This window comes from Salvelinus sp. IW2-2015, unplaced genomic scaffold (genome assembly GCF_002910315.2).
Source record: "Salvelinus sp. IW2-2015 unplaced genomic scaffold, ASM291031v2 Un_scaffold5980, whole genome shotgun sequence".
NCBI lineage: Eukaryota > Metazoa > Chordata > Actinopteri > Salmoniformes > Salmonidae > Salvelinus > Salvelinus sp. IW2-2015.
In genome coordinates this window covers 41-21,180 of record NW_019947245.1, presented here as the reverse complement: position 1 = coordinate 21,180, position 21,140 = coordinate 41, and the positions used below count along the sequence as shown (strand labels likewise).

The 21,140-nt window shown below is 46.0% G+C and overlaps 1 pseudogene; it reads right to left on the bottom strand.

Moving 5' to 3' along the window:
• Window positions 1–660: 660 nt before the first annotated feature.
• Window positions 661–17,373, bottom strand: LOC112078630 (microtubule-associated serine/threonine-protein kinase 1-like; annotated as a pseudogene).
• Between the last annotated feature and the right edge of the window lie 3,767 nt (window positions 17,374–21,140).

Here is a 21,140-nt window from a genome sequence, read left to right as displayed (position 1 = left end):
TTCTTGGCAGGAACTGACCATGAAGGCCTGATTCACAGAGTCTCCTCTGAACAGTTGATGTGAGATGCAATTTCTGAGGTGCAGTTAACTCTAATGAACGTATCCTCTGCAGCAGAGGTAACTCTGGGTCTTCCTTTCCTGTGGCAGTCCTCATGAGAGCCAGTTTTATCATAGCCTTTGATGGTTTTTGCGACTGCACTTGAAAAAACTGTCAAAGTTCTTGACATTTTTAGGATTGACTGACCTTCATGTCTTAAAGTAATGATGGACTGTCATTTCTCTTTGCTTATTTGATCTGTTCTGCCATAATATGTAAGTGGTCTTTTACCAAATAGGGCTATCTTTGTATACCACCCTACCTTGTCACAACACAACTGATTGGCTCAAACACATTAAGAAGGAAAGAAATTCCACAAATAACTTAACAAGGCACACCTGTTATTCATATGCATTCCAGGTGACTACCTCATGACGCTTTTGAGAGAACACCAAGCGTGTCAAAGCTGTCATCAAGGCAAAGGGTGGCTACTTTGAAGAATCTCAAATATAAAATATATTTTGATTTATTTAACACTTTTTGGTTACTACATGATTCCATATGTGTTATTTCATGTTTTGATGTCTTCACTATTATTCTACAATGTAGTAAATAGTAAAATAAAAAAAACCCTGGAACGTGTTGGTGTGTCCAAACATTTGACTGGTACTGTATATATACACACACCATAAGGGGGCGGTATGGTCCAAGTATAGGCTACAGTCAGAAAGTCACCTGAAAAGTAGCCAAGTAATGTAGTACATAAAAGCTTGCATATCGTCACAAAATATTCTACCAGACTAATTCCAACATCTGATATTCTTCACCCGCTAACAAACATTTGCCAATCATTCGCATAAAGATTATGGGTGTTACATGTTGATAGAGAAGATACATGAGAGAGCGAGAAGAGAGAGCGAGAGATCATCATAATTTCACCATTGAAATAATGCACAGTGTATTATCTTAACACACATACAGTTGTAGTGCTCAACTTACAGTGAATCCTACTGTGGTGAGTGAAACATGGATAGCATATTACTATTTCACAACACAGACTAGCCTGGTCCCAGATCTGTTTGTGATTTTGCCTACTCCATTGGAATTGTTGGCATGACAATTCCATACAGAGTTGGCAAAAAACAGACGGCACCCAGGCTAAAACAGACAGTTAAAATCTCAGATACCTGACACCAGAATTAGGAAGGAATCCAATATGAAAATAAGGTTAATAGAAAAACAGATGGATAAAAGATAACAGCAAGTGAACATTTGACATCAAAGAATGAAAAACCTTATCCATCCATAAAGCCCTTAATATGCATTTTACATCTATTAAATATGCTACATCCATTTTCACCTGCTTTTTCTTCTTCATCTTTTTGGTTCAAAACAAAACATGATGAGTGACAATTAGAACGTATGAATAGTAGAGCCATAGAATAAATACTTCAGTATAACAATAAGTATTTTTCAAGTCTTTACAGATATTTACAGTAATCTCCTTACCGTAGCTGTGCAGTCAGGATCAAGTAACAGATAATTTAATCACAACAAAATACAATTATTGTAGTTTATCAATGTTATTCAAGTTTGGATTCTGTTCATTTCTATATAGTTTCTGGCTTACTGAACCCATCCCCGAACTGGCACACACACATTGGGGCACGCACACACTCACACGGCCCAAATCATCCACCACAGGGGTATGGGATTTAAATCCATGAATATCAACTCGCCTTACACCAGTGTGTGGGGGGGGGGGGCTGCAAGTAGTAGTCCTGTTCTGTAGAGATAAGCGCTCTGAGCTTCAGAACTGTCAGAGGAGCTTTACTCTTCTTTACCAAGGCACCAAATGCATCCTATTCCCTATATAGTGCACTACSACAGGGGCTCTGATCAAACGTAGTGCACTTTATAGGGAATAGGATGCCATTTCGGACGCAATCCATGACACACAAATGTGCCATAGCCTTCAAGATTCACCCAGAACTAACTCAAGGTTGTTTCATTTCATCCTTCACTTACAGACATTCACTGACAGCATGCTATGCTAATATGGCTATGCTAATCTGGCTATGCTAATCAACTGAGGACTTCAGTGGGTGTAGTGTTGGACCATCATTCTTTGTCATGGGCCTTACAGTAGTAACAGAAAACTACAGTAGTCATTGGTCCTGTGTGGCTCAGTCAAGGGCTGTGGGTTCGATTCCCACTGGGGTTACCCATACGAAAAATGTATCCATGCATGACTGTAAGTCGCTTTGGATGAAAGGGCCTTTCTAAAGATAAAATCTAGTGGCCGCGTGCGTCATTGTCTTTTACAGTAGTCATTTTGTCATTTACTTTTCAAAGACAAATCTACAGTGGCCGATTGGATTTTGTGTTTTGTTGTTGTTGCTGTCAAGGTTGTAATGGTTTGATTGTGCCTCAGCATACCCTCTGCTTGTGACTACGTTTATTTTAGTGAATTACAGAAACAGAAGTGATTGGTCGTTTAGTCGAGATAGAAAAACCGAGTAAGTAACTGGATTTGGTGTTTCACAGTATTCAGCATGTTTTGATCAGTAAAGCACTTTTCACTCCTTTTTATTCTAGAAACACACAAACTGTACCACGTGACATGCATTCATTTCACATACATACATACAGATCTGTTATAGATATCTAATAGTTCATAAAGTGGAGCGTTGRCTTAATATATACTAACTGTATAATAGAAAATGGCCGTAACAGCACCTTTACAATAGTTCTGCTCACTCATGGTTACAGATCAGTCAATACCATGTTGATATTCTCTTCTAGCACTGGAATGTTCCCTTAAGTGCTTGACATTGTGGAATTGTTCTAGAACTCTGAAAAGGCATCTCATTTCTCAATGCCCTCCTCTCTAAARCTTCAGATAGAAGGGTTACAATTTGGGGGGGTTTCTACCTGTGTTCGCCTTATCAGGCTGAGGAACAGAGTTGGCTGGACTTTGGGCCACTGTGGTGCCACCGCCAACCATCCGGACTCCGAGTCCGGACGAAGCCTCAGACTTTCCTTTCGAGGCACCTTGCTTCTCCTCACCCGGCTTGGGCATGTCTTTCAGCTCCTTCCCCTTGGGCCCCTCCTGGGACTGGGACACCATTGACCCCTTTATAGGCCCCAGGACCAATTTAGCGGCACTGGTCAGCTGGGTGACAAAGCTGGTCTTGTCGCCGGGGGAAACAGGCCTGGACCTGCCCGGACAGAAGGAGGGTGCGCAGAGCGAGGGGGTGACGCCTGTGGGGGAGGGGGAGGGGGATGGAGAGTGTTCTTCCACTACCTCCAGCCGACATTTATCCTCCCAGTCCAGGGTCCCTCGGTAGCAGTTGACAGGCCCCAGGCCCTGCCTCACCTTGCCCAGGGAGAGGGGTTGTCCGTGGGGTGGGACAGCCGGAGCCAGGGCCCTGGCTGGAGGTTTGGGGCTTTTGGGGCTTCTCAACCCCAGTTCTGAAGTTCTTGGAGAACCATTGTTCTCGGCTCCATTCTTTCTCAGGCTCTCTCCTACTATTCCTGATGGATTACTACTAGCCTTGAACATACCTGTAGACCCTGACGTAATTGATGATCCACCCATACCCATGCCTCTGTCTGGACTAGTGCCTCTCCCTAGAGGGCCCCCACAGGGCATGCTGGGCCTTGGAGGAGGAGGAGGAGGACACACCTTGTTGTCTCCATTTAGCTTTGGTTCCGTTCTGTCCTCMCCGTAATTCTCCTGGGAGTCTTGGCTGAGAGGGCTTGTACTCACGGCTGTTCGGAGGCTCTGTTGCTTGATAGACATGTTTGTCTGACGCTGGCTCTTCTCTGCTCCTTCTGGATGGCCCCTAAAGATACCTGGTGACCCAGTGGGAGTAATGGGACTTGTAGTTTTGATGGACTCCAGATTTGGCGATTGGCTGGATTGGGCTCTGTAGGTGGGGCTACTCTGAGGGCTAAAGGTATGCTCACTGGTTGATGGTTTTCTAGCTATTGATTGGTGATTATCTGTTGTGGCTCCTCCTCCTCGGTTAGGTGACCTCTCTGGGACGGTTGTTGTCCTGTTGCTATAAGCCATAATGATCTCTCCCACCCTCTCCCTCGATCTTTCTCTTTCCCTCTCTCTCTTCCTCTCTCTCTCTCTTTCCCTCTCCCTACCAGCCAGCAGTGTATCCCTACTCAGCGGCGACTCCTGCCTCCCTAACTTCCTCATCGGCTTGAGCACCCCAGTCTCGGGTGTCGTGATAGTTGCCCCAGTAGATGAACCCTGGGAGCCCGGGGCGGAGGGCAGCAGTGGGGGGTTCGGAGGTGGTAGATTCTCCCCTTCCGTCTCCAACAAACTCTGGAGCCCCAGCTCACAACAGTGGAACTGGTCCTTGCGGTACAAGTCAGAGTGCTGGACCTAGGATAGGATAGGATAAACTTTTATTTAGGGGGAAATTGTCTTAGACACATAGTCATGCTGTTTACAGTAGGTCTACTAAAAAAGGCTCAAGTTCTTTTAATTCCCAATGTGTGGTTTTAACTGTATTTAAATGTCTTCCCCGTGAATACCTAAACTAATAAATGAGATGAAAATACTAAATCAACACTATACTGTACATTACAAACTGGACACATTCATAATACACACATAGCACACGTTACCTATGTGTCACACCTCTAATACACATCTCAGACCGCCACATTCACAATACCTCCAGGCTGTGTTTCCTCAGAGGCCCTCCCACCCCACCACTCGACGACTGGGAATGAGACAGTGGCGAGGTGAGCTTCTCTGCCGACTGGACCCTCTTGAGGAGTGGGGAACGGGGCGGCTCGGCGGACTTGGGCCTGGGGCGGACCACGGGTGGTGATGAGTGGAGTTTTGCCCCGGCAGGGAAGGTCTGGGTGGTGTTGGAGCTACCGATGGTGTGGCCCGGGAGTGGGGGAGGGGAGGACTGGGTGGGGGATGGTGTGTGGGCTAAGGGGGAGAGGGGGATGTTGCCGGCGGACTTGCAGCGGGCCGAGCGGTACTGGCGGTGGAGCTTGGGGGAGAGGCCGTGCAGGGAGCTGGGGCGCATGTGCTGGGAGGCGGCAGGGGAGTTGGGGGTGCTGGAGGCAGGAGAGCTGCTCTGAGAGGACACACCTGGGGGGAGGAAAGAGAAAGACAAGAGAGGTTACAGTGAAGATAAAGAGAAAAAAGAGAGGAGTAGAGAAAGAGAGACAAGAAGAGAGAAGATAGATAGAAAAGAGAAAGGTGAGAGAGGAAGAGGGAAAAACAMATTCTTCAGTTACAGAGTAATAATCAGTTCAGCCACAACTGGGATTACAATGTTGGATTCAGCTTGCCTGGTGCAATGGAACCAAAACTGGTTCCCAAACCCTGTCCATCTGACACCCATCTGACAATCTCAAACACTCTATTTACTTCAAAGAAAACAAATACTATTAGGAACCCTGAGGTGTATACTACAAAGCGGGATCAATGAGTTAGCCAGCTAACTTCCATAAACAACCAGAAATAACTATTGATTTTCTAGTTCATCAAGAAAGCTAAACTTCGATATGTGGTTTTGGTTGTTGAGTCAATTAGACCACGCACATTTCAAGCTTATCTTTCACATTTTTTTTATTTCAGAATAGTTAGGTAAGTTAGCTGGCTAACTCATTGATGCTGCTTTGTAGTGTACCGCTCAAGTCTGTTACTCACCCAGGTAGGAGGACTCAGGTGTGGACCTGTATCCCTGCTGTGTTGGGGAGCGGGCTGACAGGTTGTGGGAGGGAGAACCTGGTAGACTGTCACTGGACGACAGAGAGCGGTTCAGAGAGGACAGGCTGCGGCTGGTGTGGAGCAGGTTAGACTGTTTAGTGATCTTCCTGAACAGGGAGCTATGCTTCTTACTGTAGGGAGGAGAGAGGGAGGAGGGGGACAGAGGGATAGGGGATGGAGTGGGAGAGGGTAGTAAGGAATCGTTTTCATTAAAAAAAACGTTTCGCAATGTATAACATGGAGAGATACTGAAACGTATTAGCAGACTGCTAAATAAATACTTGTAACTGTTCTTCTCCATGTTACAGCATACATGATAACACAGCTACTGTCAACGAGAGCACCATACTACAGTACCTCTCTTGTCCCTCTTTGCCGATGGGCCTCTTATTGCGTCGGGCCATCTTGCACTTGTAGTTGGACTTGCGTGCCGGACCCACCTTGATGGAGGTGTTCTCAAACGGTGTGGTGGTCACTGTCACCTTGTTGCCACTCTGCAGGGGCACACAGAATGATGATGAGCCATGTCTATGTGACTGACTGGGGTTTGATCACAGGTTTTCTGCATGCCACAAGTCTAGGTTAGTCTGCTGAGCTAAAGCCTGGGCACTAGCTCAGGGAACCAACGCTAGTATGCAGGCAAGTGACTCATCATATGAGCATGGTCACAGAACGACCTCCTTCACATCTACATTGACGAATAACACCCTTACTCATAGCTTAAGAGACCAACACAGAGCATGGATGTTACGCAAACCTACGAATATCAACAAAGTCTATTGTAGAACCCAGTCTCTTCTTCCATCATACCTTTAGAATGAGTTCCACCACTTCCGTGTGGACCAATCCGTGGACAGACTCCCCATTCACATGGGTGATGAGGTCACCAGCATACAGTCCTGCTTCCTGGGCGGGGCCTCCATCCTCCACGTGCTGCCATTGGACGAGGATACATTGTCAATCAATAAATAGGATAGTGTACACCTTTCAAGTTAATTAATTAATTAATCCACCCCTCCCCCTTTTCCTCCCCCTCTCCTCACCCAGATGATGTGATGGACACTGTAAACATCCGTATCTCCCATGTAGACCCGTATCGCCCTGAGGGTAAATCCGTACTTCTTCCCTGAGCGGTGGATGGTGATGGGAGAGCGCAGCACGCTGACGGCGGGGCCGGACAGTAGTCAGGCTGGGTGACGATCCCGGGAGGAGGGGTTGGAGGACAGGGAACGGGGGACATGGGGCTGGCCAAGGGGAGCTGTGACTGTGGACGTACTGGTCTACTGTGTTGGGGGGGGGGATGTTAGGGACAGAAGTAATGGGAAAGGGGAAAGATGAAGGATGACAATTGGGAGAATGGAATAGTGATTGTGGGTAAGAAAAATAGTAAGAAAGGTTTTAGGCATAGAGATACACATATTACAATGTACTATTTCATCATGTGGTTTGAAGCATGCTGTGTAAACTCAGCATTAGAGTAACATCCCAGCTCACAGCATCCTCTAGTGGCAGGAGGCCATAGTGATTAATTGACTGCCTGATTAAATGTATTTGATTATTAAATACATATAAAGCTACTCAAGCCAGAGACAACACATAAAAATTCAGCATAGTTACCTGCAGGTATGATGACAGACAGGGCTGTGGCCGAGGCTGACTTGATAACCTTGTTGCCAGGCCGTGAGTTCCTCTTCTCCCCTGTGTCTCCTGACATCTGCTGGTGTCTCGCCCTGCGGAGGACCAGGTCATTCGTGGCCCGGGGGCCCAGGGGGTCATACAYAGGCCCTGCCCCCAGCTCCCTATTGGCTGATGTAGGTCCAGGAGTAGTGGAGGGGGTGGGCGTGGCTCCCAGARTCTCGCCTGGCCTTGGTGGTTTCTCTGTTGGCGGAAAAAAATATTACTCTCCAGTCTCAAGTATATTGTTGGAGCTTAGCTAATGTCCTCTCTTGGCTTACTGACAATCTATACACATCATCAATTTCTACTGACTTTTCAATTGTCACCTCACCTGATAAAATCACCAGTTTGTCAGGTGACAATACAAGTGAAACAAACCTCTACCACCCTGTAATCTCTGTCTCTGTCTCTGTGTCTCTCTCTCTATGGCTCTCTCTCTGTGTCTCTCTCTCTCTCTCTCTCTCACCTCCTACATGTTCCTCCGTTGGGTCAGGGGTGGTGCTGGGGGTGGAGGGGGGTGTGGAGGGAACGGAGGCCACCTCCAGTGAAGTCCCTCTAGCCTTGACAGGGGGCTGGCGTGTCAGGGGGTCTGGGTTGTCCTCCTGCTGTGAGGCGAAGCGATGCGTGTCCATGAGGGCGGAGAAACGGCGCCGGGCCCCGAGGGGAGGGCTGGAGTCACCGTCCATGTAGAGGGACTCAGAACCGGACAGACGYTTCCTTTGAGGGRCCAGGAGAAGAGGCTATTTTTCCCAATGCTAAGGGACTTTTATTTTGAAAACTTCTTTAAACTGATGTTGAATCAATGTGTTGTGAATGTTGGTATAAAGGTGTCATGACTTGTACACATTTCATGAATGCCTATGTATACCCCCTTAAAGTTAGTGTTAACATCTCTCTGTTTGGATGATTTAATGGCTGCTACCACCGTCTTAGGTTCTGATGACACTTCTCCAACACAGGAGCTCAGCGTGAGAGTCACACAATCACACTCCCTAGAGTCAATTATTGACCGTGGATCTCACTTCTATAAACAAATCTGTGTATGAAACTCAGACATGAAATCCCCCCCCCCATATCTCTCCTCCCTCTCAACCACCACACTCACATCTCAGGTGATCCGGTCCTCCAGCTCTTGTCCCTGATAGGGAAGCTTCCCAGACTCTCTCTCTTCCCCTTGTGTCCTCCCGGGAGCCCTTGTGTTCCCGTCGAGTCACTGAGGGGGCCTTCTGCTCCAACTGGGACAGGTGCTCCATGCTGCTGTACACCTGCAGAGGGGCCATGGAGAGAAAGTCCAAATCTGAGCCACACTGCTGATTCTAGGTCAGCACTCTACTCTAAACACTTTATGAATACATGGCCTTAACATAAAGAAAGGAAGCAAGTTGGTTAAAACACTCATCATCACTACCCTTAGCCTTAAGCCAAACATAGAACATGATAGTCAGTTACATACTGTAGATAGAAAGATTGCGGAGCTAATTAACTACAACAACTGCATTTAAATAAGGATAGGCTAAGATCAACTACTTTACATGTAATACAAAGTAGGTGGGTGTTAGCTAATACACACACAGCACGCACACACCACACACACACACACACACACCACACACCACACACCACCACACCACACACACACACAACCCACACACACACACCCACACACACACACACGGCAAGGTCTCGTAAATGAGCTGTGAGTATGCTGGTGTGTGTGGGAGACCAGCTTAACAACATGAACAGTGCATTAAAACAAGGCTAAAGAGTATTCAGCACCATGGTAACTGAAGCAGTGGCAATAACATGAGCTGTACTGTGATATGTACATTGGCWTCTAAATCCAAACTACTGTAATAAATCAAATCACATTTTACTACAGTTGTAGACTAACAGGGAAATGCTTACTTACGGATCTTTTTCCAACAATGCAGTTCAAGATAAAGATACAAAATAATATAAAAAATGTAAATAGTGACATGAGGAATAAATACACAGTGAATAATGAATAACAATAATGAGTCAAAATAACATGTCTATATACAGGGAGTAGCAGCAGCGAGTCGATGTGCAGGGGTACAAGGTAACTGAGGTAGATATGTACATATAGGTAGGGGTAAAGTGACTAGGCAACAGGATAGATAATAGACAGTAGCAGCAGCTTATGTGTAAAAGTGTGTGTGTGTGTGTGTGTGTGTATGTGTAAACGTGTGTGTGCGGCGTCAGTATGCATGTGTGTGCATCTTATGAGTGTGTGGGTGTATGTAGTAACGTGTGTATGTGTGTGGTGGGGTGTCAGTTTAAGTCAGTGGAGGCTCCTCAGAGGAGGSGGAGGACCATCMTCCTCAGTGAATTTCTGAAAAWTKWAAATAGTGAAACATTTAAAAAGTTATCCTTTTTAGATAAAATTATACTAAATATATATTTACGTCACCAAATAATTGATTAAAACACACTGTTCTGCAATAAAGTTCTACAGTAACTCTACAACAGCCACTTAGGATAGCACCATGGTGTAGCCGGAGGACAGCTAGTTTCGTCCGCCTCTGGGTACATTGACTTAAATAGACTTACACAGTAATTATGACAACTTACGGAGGATATCCTACAACCTATCAGAGTTTTGCAGCATGAACTGACATGGTGTGGCACCCAATCAAAGGATCAGAGAACAAATCTAGTACTGAAAGCAGAAACTACAGCTACCTAGCACTTCAGTGCATAAAATGTGGTGAGTAGTTGACTCAAAAGAGAGAAAGACAATAGTTCAACAGCAAAATAGTTTAACTACTCAAAAACCTGGCCTCAAACAGAAAGGATGCTGTGCTAGCTGGCTATGGCTAGCCAACACCTGGAACTCTCCAAGTCAAGGTTAAGCTTTTTGTTATATGAATTTATTGCCACCAGGGCCCACCGGTGTAAATGCTAACTGCTTGCTTGACTATACACTGTGCTGTATGATTGTAGCAGGTTTTATATTTAACGCATTAGTTCTAGTAGCTATGTTGACTGTAGATGTTAGCTAATATGGGGACAAGATGTAAGCTTGTGTTAGCAGTTAGCGTTATGATATAAGGTTTGGCTTTGGAAAGGTTTTTTTCACCTGATCACAGACAGCTGATGTGTTATGCACTGTTGTTACAAGCGAAGGAAAAGGTGAGAGGAGGAAAGCGCATAGATGCTAGAAAGGAAATTAACGAGCAAAGTGATCATGCTGTTTGTATGTGGCTGCTATGAAAGTGAACTGTGTTTGGCGTGTGATCAAGGGTGTATTAATTCGCCGATTCTGTTGAAAAACCTTTCTTCAACTGTAACGTCCTGACCAGAGTTATTATGTTGTTTGCTTGTTTAGTGTTGGTCAGGACGTGAGCTGGTGGGAATTCTATGTTGTGTGTCTAGTTTGTCTGTTTCTGTGTCCAGCCTAATATGGTTCTCAATCAGAGGCAGCTGGTAATCGTTGTCCCTGATTGAGAATCATATATAGGAGGCTTGTTTGGTGTTGGGATTTTGTGGTGATTGTTTCCTGTCTCTGTGTTTGTGTTCTGCACCAGATAGGACTGTCTCGGCTTTCACGTTTGTGTTTTTGTATTGTTGTAAGTGTTCACCGTTTATTGTCAAATTAAACATGTTGAACACTAACCGCGCTGCATTTTGGTCCTCTCCTTCATCCAGGAAGAAAGTCGTTACATCAACAGAACGAAACGGGAATAAACATACCTTTATTTGCCCAATAGAAACTCTCGTTTGCAACTGCTGGACTAATGATTACACCCTAAATCAGCTAGATGCAGGCAAGAGAGTGCAAGGCGGTATTGAATGTGTCACTGTCTGTCAACTTGACTACTCACATTTTTCTCTCGACCTGTTGTAAACTTTCATTCATAGGCTAGGTTGTAGCAACTTCCGATGGGTATAGAGAAAATTATCATGTAGTAGCCTAAACCTATCGATGTTACATTGACTGGTTGAATGGAATATGAAGGACAGTCATCCAATATGCTGTAAAAAAATAAGGCCATGCCCATCTTAAATGGCACCGATCGCCACTGGTGTAAATATCTGTGAGTCTGTGTGTAGAGTCCAGTGTGTGTGCATAGAGTCAGTGCAAGAGATGGTCAATGCAGGTAGTCCGGGTAGCCATTTGATGACCTATTTAGCAGGCTTGTTTAGCAGTATTATGGCTTGGGGGTAGAAGCTGTTCAGGGTCCTGTTGGTTCCTGACTTGGTGCCTCGGTACCACTTGTGCGGTAGCAGAGAGAACAGTCTATGACTTGGGTGGCTGGAGTCTTTGACAATTTTTTGGGCCTTCCTCTAGCACCACCTATATACAGGTCCTGGATGGCAGGGGCTCGGCCCCAGTACTCACCACCCTCTGTAGCCCTTGTGGTCGGGTGCCTTGCAGTTGCCGTACCAAGTGGTGATGCAGCCACCTGCATCACCACTTGTGCTCTTTTGTGTGTGTGTGTGTGTGTTGTTGTGAAACATGCTCCATGTGTATGCTTTGAGACCAGCAGGCAGTGTTCTAGACTCTAATCAGGTCTCTCCATCAATGTACTGCTACTGTAATAGAGCCCTTAGCCCTCTCCATTTATACAAGAGACCCTTCACACACGCACACACACACACAGCCCTACTCATTCCCACAAGAGACCTTCATTAGTCCCCCCGTACAGAGAACAGAGAGGAGGAGGAAGGGACAGGTGAAGGACAAAAGGAGGGCAGCAGAGAGAGAGAGATAATATAGAAGGAAAGATGGTGTAACGACAGAATGACAGGATAATAGGGATTCAAACTATGAGGAGGGAGAAAAAGAGAAGGGATAAAGAGAGAGTGAGGGAGAGAGAGAGAGAGCCAGGATGAAAAATGAGAGGGATAGCTAGAAGACACCGTTAAGGGGAGATGAAGAGAGAAAATGACCTTGCTGAAGGAGGGCAGCCAGAGGAGTGTGTGTGGCACGTGTGTGTGTGCAGGGTTGGGTATGTCCTTTTAAATGTAATCCGCTACAGTTACTAGTTACCTAGAGTGGGAGGTAGCCTAACGGTTACAGTGTTTGGCGGTAACTGAAAGATCACTGGTTCAAGAGCCGACAAGGTAAGAAATCGGCTGGCCTTGAACTTAACTCTAATTTGCTCAAGGGAAGCCGTACTTACAGGCTGACCCTGTAAAACAACACATTTCACTGCACCTATCTGGTGTATGTGAAATATAAAAAAGTATGTTTACCTGTCCAAATTGGAATCTGTAACGTAACTTTTGGATTGCCCAAACTCAGTAACATAATCTTTCAGTTACTTTCCCCTTAAGAACATTAGAAGACAAAAATGATCCATCAACCACATTTGGTGTGTCATCATAGTGGTCTCTGACTTGTGGTCAGACTCTCTCAGGTGGAACAAACTTAAACTTGCGCCTTTTTTCAATGCTGAATTGATGTCATTGAGAAAACAGAAAGATGTCATAATGGATTATTTTCCAGCAAATCCTTTCTGAATTTAAAAGTAATCCAAGAAGTAATCATCTAGTTTGTCAAAGTATCTTTAATCTGTTAGTGTTTTGTAAGTAATCAGTTACTCCCAACCATATGTGTGTGGTGTGTGTGTGTGTGTGTGTGTGGTGTGTGTGTATGTGTGTGTGTATGTGTGTCTGTGTACCTTGCTGAAGCGAGGGGAGCAGGAGGAGAACTGCCTGATCTCAACAGGCTCATCATCATCGTTGGTGTCATCCTCATCGTACGCATTGATGTGGTGATAACGATCTGAACGGGCTGAGGGAGGACAGGAGAAGAGAGAGAGAAACAGAGAGAGAGAGAGAGACAGATGGCGAGAAAGAGAGATTGAGAGAAAGAGAGATGGAGAGAAACAGAGAGAAAGAGAGATGGAGAGAAACAGAGAGAAAGAGAGAGCGAGAGAGAGATGTAACATCTTAGTCTTCATAAATAATTTAACGGCCCTAGCCTTGGCGTTCTCTCCTCTGCTTACACTTTTCAAAGTCGCTGCAAAATGCTGCAACACTTTGGGAGAACCGCTCTCTGGCTTGGCTGAGTTTTACCATGAGATAACCCCTATCAAAGATCAAAGACTCACTTGCTTTACACATGGAGCCCAATTCTGATCTTTTTCCAATTATATGTATTTTGATCAATCAGATACGTTTTTGGCCAATTGGGAAAATATCAGAATTGGGCTGCCTGTGTAAATGCAGCCAGTGTGCTTTATTGGCATTAAATAGACAGGTAAAGGCACTCACTGTCGAAGTAGCTGGTGTCCTCTTCTGACTCCAGGTGAGGTATGAACTCTGCCTTCTGTCTCAGTAGACTGTTCCAGTCCAGGTCAGAGAAGAACGAGTGCTGCTTYACCTCAAACGCTCCCCCTGGGGGCACGGAGGAATAATACCAACAACAAGATCAGCTCTGAGAATGTAGGCCTCGGAAGAGCATATGGCTCTGGGCCATGGTAGTTGGAGTAATACATAAACAAAGGTTAAAATGTGAATAATTATGGCATGATTCATTACACACAGTAGGCAGGAATATTTTCTGACTCATATCAGAGACCTAGGGAGAGTAGCCTGCTGCGTGCCAGACTGTTGTTATTATCATTTTCAAAATAAATGTACCCCCCTTTTCGATCTTGTTACATCGCTGCAACTCCCCAATGGACTCGGAGAGGTGAAGGTGGAGTCATGTGTCCTCCGAAACATGACCTGCCTAAACATGACCTGCCTAACCGCGCTCCTTAACACCCGCCAGCTTAGCCCGGAAGCCAGCCGCACCAATGTGTCGGAGGAAACACCGTTCAACTGGCCACCAGGGTCAGCCTGCAGGCACCCGGGCTGCCACAAGGAGGTGCTACAGCACGATGAGCCAAGTAAAGCACCCCCAGGCAAAGCTCCCCTAACCTGGACGACGCTGGGCCAATTGTGTGCCGTCCTATGCACTCCCGACCACGGCCAGTTGTGGCACAGCCTGGAGATGAACCCGGGTCTGTAGTAAATCTGTGTTCAACAATGCATTGCCTTGACAACATGGTTGTGTTGGTAGATATCAGTAGACGACAGCAGAAACAGGAGGAACATCTTAAATTCTAGCACATTGGTTCAGAAACTTGGTGTCGGGAGCGACCAAGTTGAAATTAGGTCCCCTGAGAAAATCTTCAAATGGGTATAGAATACAAGCTAAACTTTTAGTGTCAACTAAGGCCTTTTGCCGTGTGCAGAACAAGTTTGAGAAGCCCTGTTGTAGTACCTGTACCCAGCCTCATCAGTGGATTGGTCTGTAGCAGGGTTGATATCAGTCCCGGGCATCAGCAGGCAGGACCTCATCTCCATCAGGCCACACTATGTCATCTGAGAGAGAACAACGAGCCAGTTACAGAGAGAATGAACAGCAAGGATTTGGAACGGACCAACATCGAGTCAGGTACAAGTTAGTACACAGACAGAGGCCTTGGAGTCAACAGTCACCTACAGCAGTGTTTTTAAACTCTCCTCAGGGACCCCCAGTCGTTCATTTGATCTATTCCAGAGCTAGCACACCTGATTCAACTTGTGAATTGTCTGGGGGTCCCCGAGGGGAGCTTTGAAAACCCCTGACATACAGCACAGAACAAGAGGCACTGGGGGGATTCAAAAAGGTGCAGACACAGAGGAAAGGCCAGCCCTCATGTCTCAATCACCTGTGATGACCTGTCCAAAGAGCTCCTCAGGCGTGTCTCCAAAGAAGGGCACACAGCCCACAGAAACTCATAGAGGATGATGCCCATGGCCCACCAGTCCACCGGCTTCCCGTAGCCTTGTCTCAGGATCACCTCCGGGGCTATGTACTCTGGGGTGCCACACACCTGGGACAGGGAGAGAGATCCACCAATCACAAGTCTCGATCACGCTCCTTGCCTCTATTTTCCTCTCACCTACATGTACCGGATGCATGGAGTAGTCCCAAAAGTGCAAAACCTGCCCATCTGCCACTCCAGGCAGGCTCAATAAAATAAAGACAACAACAAATACTATTTGAACCCAGGTCTGGCCTGCGTAGCTATCTGCAAGCCCAAGAGCTTGAATATTCTTCCATCTGTCTCTGACAGAAGTACTGTACAGTAATCACAAATCAAGGACCCAGATTGTATAATGCTGATAATCAGAATTCTAATTCTAATTGGTACTGTTGCTGTACACTGTTGAGGCAGCAGGGGCCTAGTTCATTACAGCTGAGTGAATAACCAATGCCCTCTAATCAAGAGTCTGCACAGACCACAACGTGAAAGGTCTTCATCTATTTCATGTGCAGATGATGTGTGTTCATTAGAACCCATTAAAAAGAGCTGGTGTACACCCAAAACAGTTGGTAGAGCTGCTGACTAACGGCGAGTAACTGTAGGCTGAAAAAATGTAATAAAGAGATTTGCACACACTACATACAAGCTCCCAGTAATTTATTGGGTAAACCACCAACTTTCAGCATCACTGTGCCTTCTTCAGGGTCATGTCATGAATGCTAGAACCAGATTATGTAAACAACACTGCAATTAGTGCAACCTATGACAATAGTGAGGGGTGTGTCATAGTTACTAGGGTGATAAGAGTGAAAACATGTTTTACCGTTAAAAGACAATAGTTTACAGCATGTTGAATATATTAGGCTATTGTTATCATTTTGCAACATAATTAGATATTGTGCATAGTAATAGCATCAACATACATTATTAATTTATTTAATACACATATTTAATTTGTTCCATGCTAAAGCAGGTTATATCCATCTAGAGGCCTCTTTCTACCTCTATGTGAAACAACACAGCATTCAGTCTGGTTTAACCAGCTAGAATGCACCGACCGCTGGAGATGACACTGTATTGCTGCTGGCCTAACAGCATCATTTATTAATATGGGGAGTTAAATTCAAAACCTGCGTAAACAACAAACTGTAATTGCAAAATAAATAGGKACCAGAATTGTATTTATTTAGAGAAATGATGATGATTCAGTCTGTTTGGTAAACATTATTAGTGACTGTGTGTATTCCTCTTGCTTGGCAAATGATGCGTTTTTGCAAGGTTATTTTGAGATTCTCAATCCGTTGATGCATGAGGCAAGTCAAGGGATCCTGAATTCAACTCACTCACGCAACTGTCATGACTGTAGGCTATCTACAGACTTTCTAACATACTGTATGTGATTGGCTCTTCATTGAGAAGTTGGCTGTACACTACCTCTCACAATATGATTATTGTTTGTTTGATTAGCTGAGTGACTGACTGATCATGACTGACCGATTGACTAACTGACTGATTGATTGACTGACCAATCAATCGATCTACCTGTTTGTCCAGGAACTCGCGTGCGTCCTTCTCGATGTGTCCCTCGTACAGGTTGGTGGTGAGGCTCATCAGACCCATCTTAGACAGGCCAAAGTCGGTCAGCTTGATGTGGCCCATAGAGGTGATCAGAAGACTGGTGGAAACAGGAACAACACATGGGCTGTTAGATATCAACTGCACAGCAAACCCCAGGAACAGCCATGATTCCATTCCAGCCATTACAATGAGCCCGTCCTCCTATAGCTCCTCCCACCAGTATGTATGACCAATAGGAGCCTGTAGACAGTATTCCTAGAACCTTTCACAGTACACACATTTTGGCTTAATATTTTTAGAGGGTGTCCCAAATTTTCCTAAGAAATTACATTTATGGTGAATATTGTATGGTGTGAAAGCAACTTAAGACCTCCAATCCACCAGGGGAGTGTCAGGGTGTCAGTGCAGCCCACTCACTTGTCAGGCTTGAGGTCTCGGTGCACTATGCCATAGTTGTGTAGGTACTCCAGTGCCAGCACGGTCTCTGCAAAGTACATTTTGGTGAGTTCCACGGACGGGCAGCGCCCCGATGTTCTTCAGCAGAGTGGCACAGTCTCCCCCTATAGGACACAAACATGGTTGGTTAGACACAGTTCCTCCCTATAGGAACACAACATGGTTGGTTAGACACAGTCTCCCCTATAGGAACACAACATGGCTGGTTAGCACACAGTCTCCCCCTATAGGAACACAACATGGTTGGTTAGACACAGTCTCCCCTATAGGAACACAACATGGCTGGTTAGACACAGTCTCCCCCTATAGGAACACAACATGGTTGGTTAGACACAGTCCTCCCCTATAGGAACACAACATGGCTGGTTAGACACAGTTCTCCCCTATAGGAAACACAACATGGTTGGTTAGACACAGTCTCCCCCTATAGGAACACAACATGGCTGGTTAGACACAGTCCTCCCCTATAGGAACACAACATGGTTGGTTAGACACAGTCTCCCCTATAGGAACACAACATGGTTGGTTAGACACGGTCTCCCCCTATAGGAACACACATGGTTGGTTAGACCACAGTCTCCCCTATAGGAACACAACATGGTGGTTAGACACAGTCTCCCCCTATAGGAACACAACATGGTTGGTTAGACACAGTCTCCCCTATAGGAACACAACATGGTGGTTAGACACAGTCTCCCCTTAGGAACACAACATGGCTGGTTAGACACAGTCTCCCCCTATAGGAACACAACATGGCTGGTTAGACACAGTCCTCCCCTATAGGACACAACATGGTGGTTAGACACAGTCCCTCCCCTATAGGAACACAACATGGCTGGTTAGACACAGTCTCCCCCTATAGGAACACAAAATGGTTGGTTAGACCACAGTCTCCCCCTATAGGAACACAACATGGTTGGTTAGACACAGTCTCCCCCTATAGGAACACAACATGGCTGGTTAGACACAGTCTCCCCTATAGGAACAAACATGGTTGGTTAGACACAGTCTCCCCCTATAGGAACACAACATGGTTGGTTACACAGTCTCCCTATAGGAACAAACATGGTTGGTTAGACACAGTCTCCCCCTATAGGAACACAACGTGGTTGGTTAGACACAGTCTCCCCCTATAGGAACACAACATGGTTGGTTAGACACAGTCTCCCCTATAGGAACACAACTGGTTGTTAGACACAGTCTCCCCCTATAGGAACACACATCGTGGTGGTTAGACCACAGTCTCCCCCTATAGGAACACAACATGGTTGGTTAGACACAGTCTCCCCCTATAGGAAACACAACATGGTTGGTTAGACACAGTCTCCCCCTATAGGAACAAACATGGTTGGTTAGACACAGTCTCCCCCTATAGGAACACAAACGTGGTTGGTTAAGACACAGTCCTCCCTATGGAACACAACATGGTTGGTTAGACACAGTCTCCCCTATAGGAAACACAACTGGTTGGTTAGACACAGTCTCCCCCTATAGGAACACAACTGGTTGGTTAGACACGTCCCCTAAGGAACACACATGGTTGGTTAGACACAGTCTCCCCTATAGGAACACAACATGGTTGGTTAGACACAGTCTCCCCCTATAGGAACACACCATGGTTGGTTAGACACAGTCCCCCCTATAGGAACACAACATGGTTGGTTAGACACAGTCTCCCCCTATAGGAACACAACATGGTTGGTTAGACACAGTCTCCCCCTATAGGAACACACATGGTTGGTTAGACACAGTCTCCCCCTATAGGAACACAACATGGTTGGTTAGACACAGTCTCCCCCTATAGGAACACAACATGGTTGGTTAGACACAGTCTCCCCCTATAGGAAACACATGTGTAGCACGTCTCCCCCTATAGGAACACACATGGTTGGTTAGCACAGTCTCCCCTATAGGAACACAACATGGTTGGTTAGACACAGTCTCCCCCTATAGGAACACAACATGGTTGGTTAGACACAGTCCTCCCCCTATAGGAACACAACATGGTGGTTAGACACAGTCTCCCCCTATAGGAACACAACATGGTTGGTTAGACACAGTCTCCCCCTATAGGAACAAACATGGTTGGTTAGACACAGTCTCCCCCTATAGGAACACAACATGGTTGGTTAGACACACGTCTCCCCTATAGGAACACACATGGTTGGTTAGACACAGTCTCCCCTATAGGAAACAACATGGTTGGTTAGACATGGGTTATGCCTCGGTTCTCTAGCTAAAGAATGGACTTGTACACACTTTCTGTCATGGATTCAAAACAATGGTGGGGACTTCATTGACCTACAGACAAAGCTTATACCACAACAAAGCTTTTCAATTTACAACGGAAATGTACCCTTTGGAAGAGAATGGGGCACAGCCTGAGAGTCAGGCTGAAGGGTTAAAGGATTTCACAGTGTCTGTCGGCCCTATCTGCGGTCGTTTGTCTTGGGTTGTTTCTCCCCTCCTCCTTTGGCCTGGTAAACCTATGTTTGGCAGAGTCCCGTCTGACTCACACACTACTCTTAATGCCTGGCTGTGTCTGTAGGCTGACTCTGAACACTAACAATCAGGAGAAAAGCAATCTGCTTTCTGCTATATAGTTGGGTTGAGTATGCTGAGTTGCCCTCGAGCACCTAACCACGCATTAAGGAAGATGGTTTGTCTAGGGCTGCTGTGGGAAGTGACCCCGTTCTACAACTGAATTGACTATGGTAAAATAACAACTTGATAGTTATTTGAATCTCTGGCCCTCGTCAATCCCCTATATAGATAGGATAGATGTTTTTAAATTTCCACCAGTGGTGTTGGTTAGACACAGTCCCAACCAGAAGCCATGGATTACAGGCAACATTCGCACTGAGCTAAAGGGTAGAGCTACCACATTCAAGGTGCGGGACTCTGCCCCGGAAGCTTATAGAAATCCTACCCTCCGACAAACCATCAAACAGGCAAAAGTCGCCAATATAGGGCTAAGATTGAATCGTACTTTACCGGCTCCGACGCTCATCTTATGTGGCAGGGCTTGCAAACTATTACAGACTACAAAGGGGCACAGCCGCGAGCTGCCCAGTGACACGAGCCTACCAGACGAGCTAAATCCCTTCTATGCTCGCTTCGAGGCAAGCAACACTGAGGCATGCATGAGAGCATCAGCTGTTCCAGGCGACTGTGTGATCATGCACTCCGTAGCCGACGTGAGTAAGACCTTTAAACAGGTCAACATTCACAAGGCCGCGGGGCCAGGTGGATTACCAGGACGTGTCTTCACTGACATTTTCAACCTGTCCCTGATTGAGTCTGTAATACCAACATGTTTCAAGCAGACCACCATTCGTCTCTGTGCCCAAGAACACTAAGGCAACCTGCCTAAATGACTACAGACCTGTAGCACTCACGTCTGTAACCATGAAGTGCTTTGAAATGCTGGTAATGGCATCTAACACCATTATCCCAGAAACACTAACACACTCCAATTTGCAAACCGCCCAAACAGATCCACAGATTATGCAGTCTCTATTGCACTCCACACTGCCCTTTCCACCTGGACAAAAGGAACACCTATGTGAGAATGCTATTCATTGACTACAGCTCAGCGTTCAACACCATAGTACCCTCAAAGCTCATCACTAAGCTAAGATCCTGGGACTAAACACCTCCCTCTGCAACTGGATCCTGGAATTCCTGACGGGCCCCCCCAGGTGGTGAGGGTAGGTAGCAACACATCTGCTACGCTGATCCTCAACACTGGAGCCCCTCAGGGGTGCGTGCTCAGTCGCCTCCTATGCTCCCTGTTCATCCACGACTGCGTGGCAAGGCATGACTCCAACACCATCATTAAGTTTGCAGACAACACACACAGTGGTAGGCC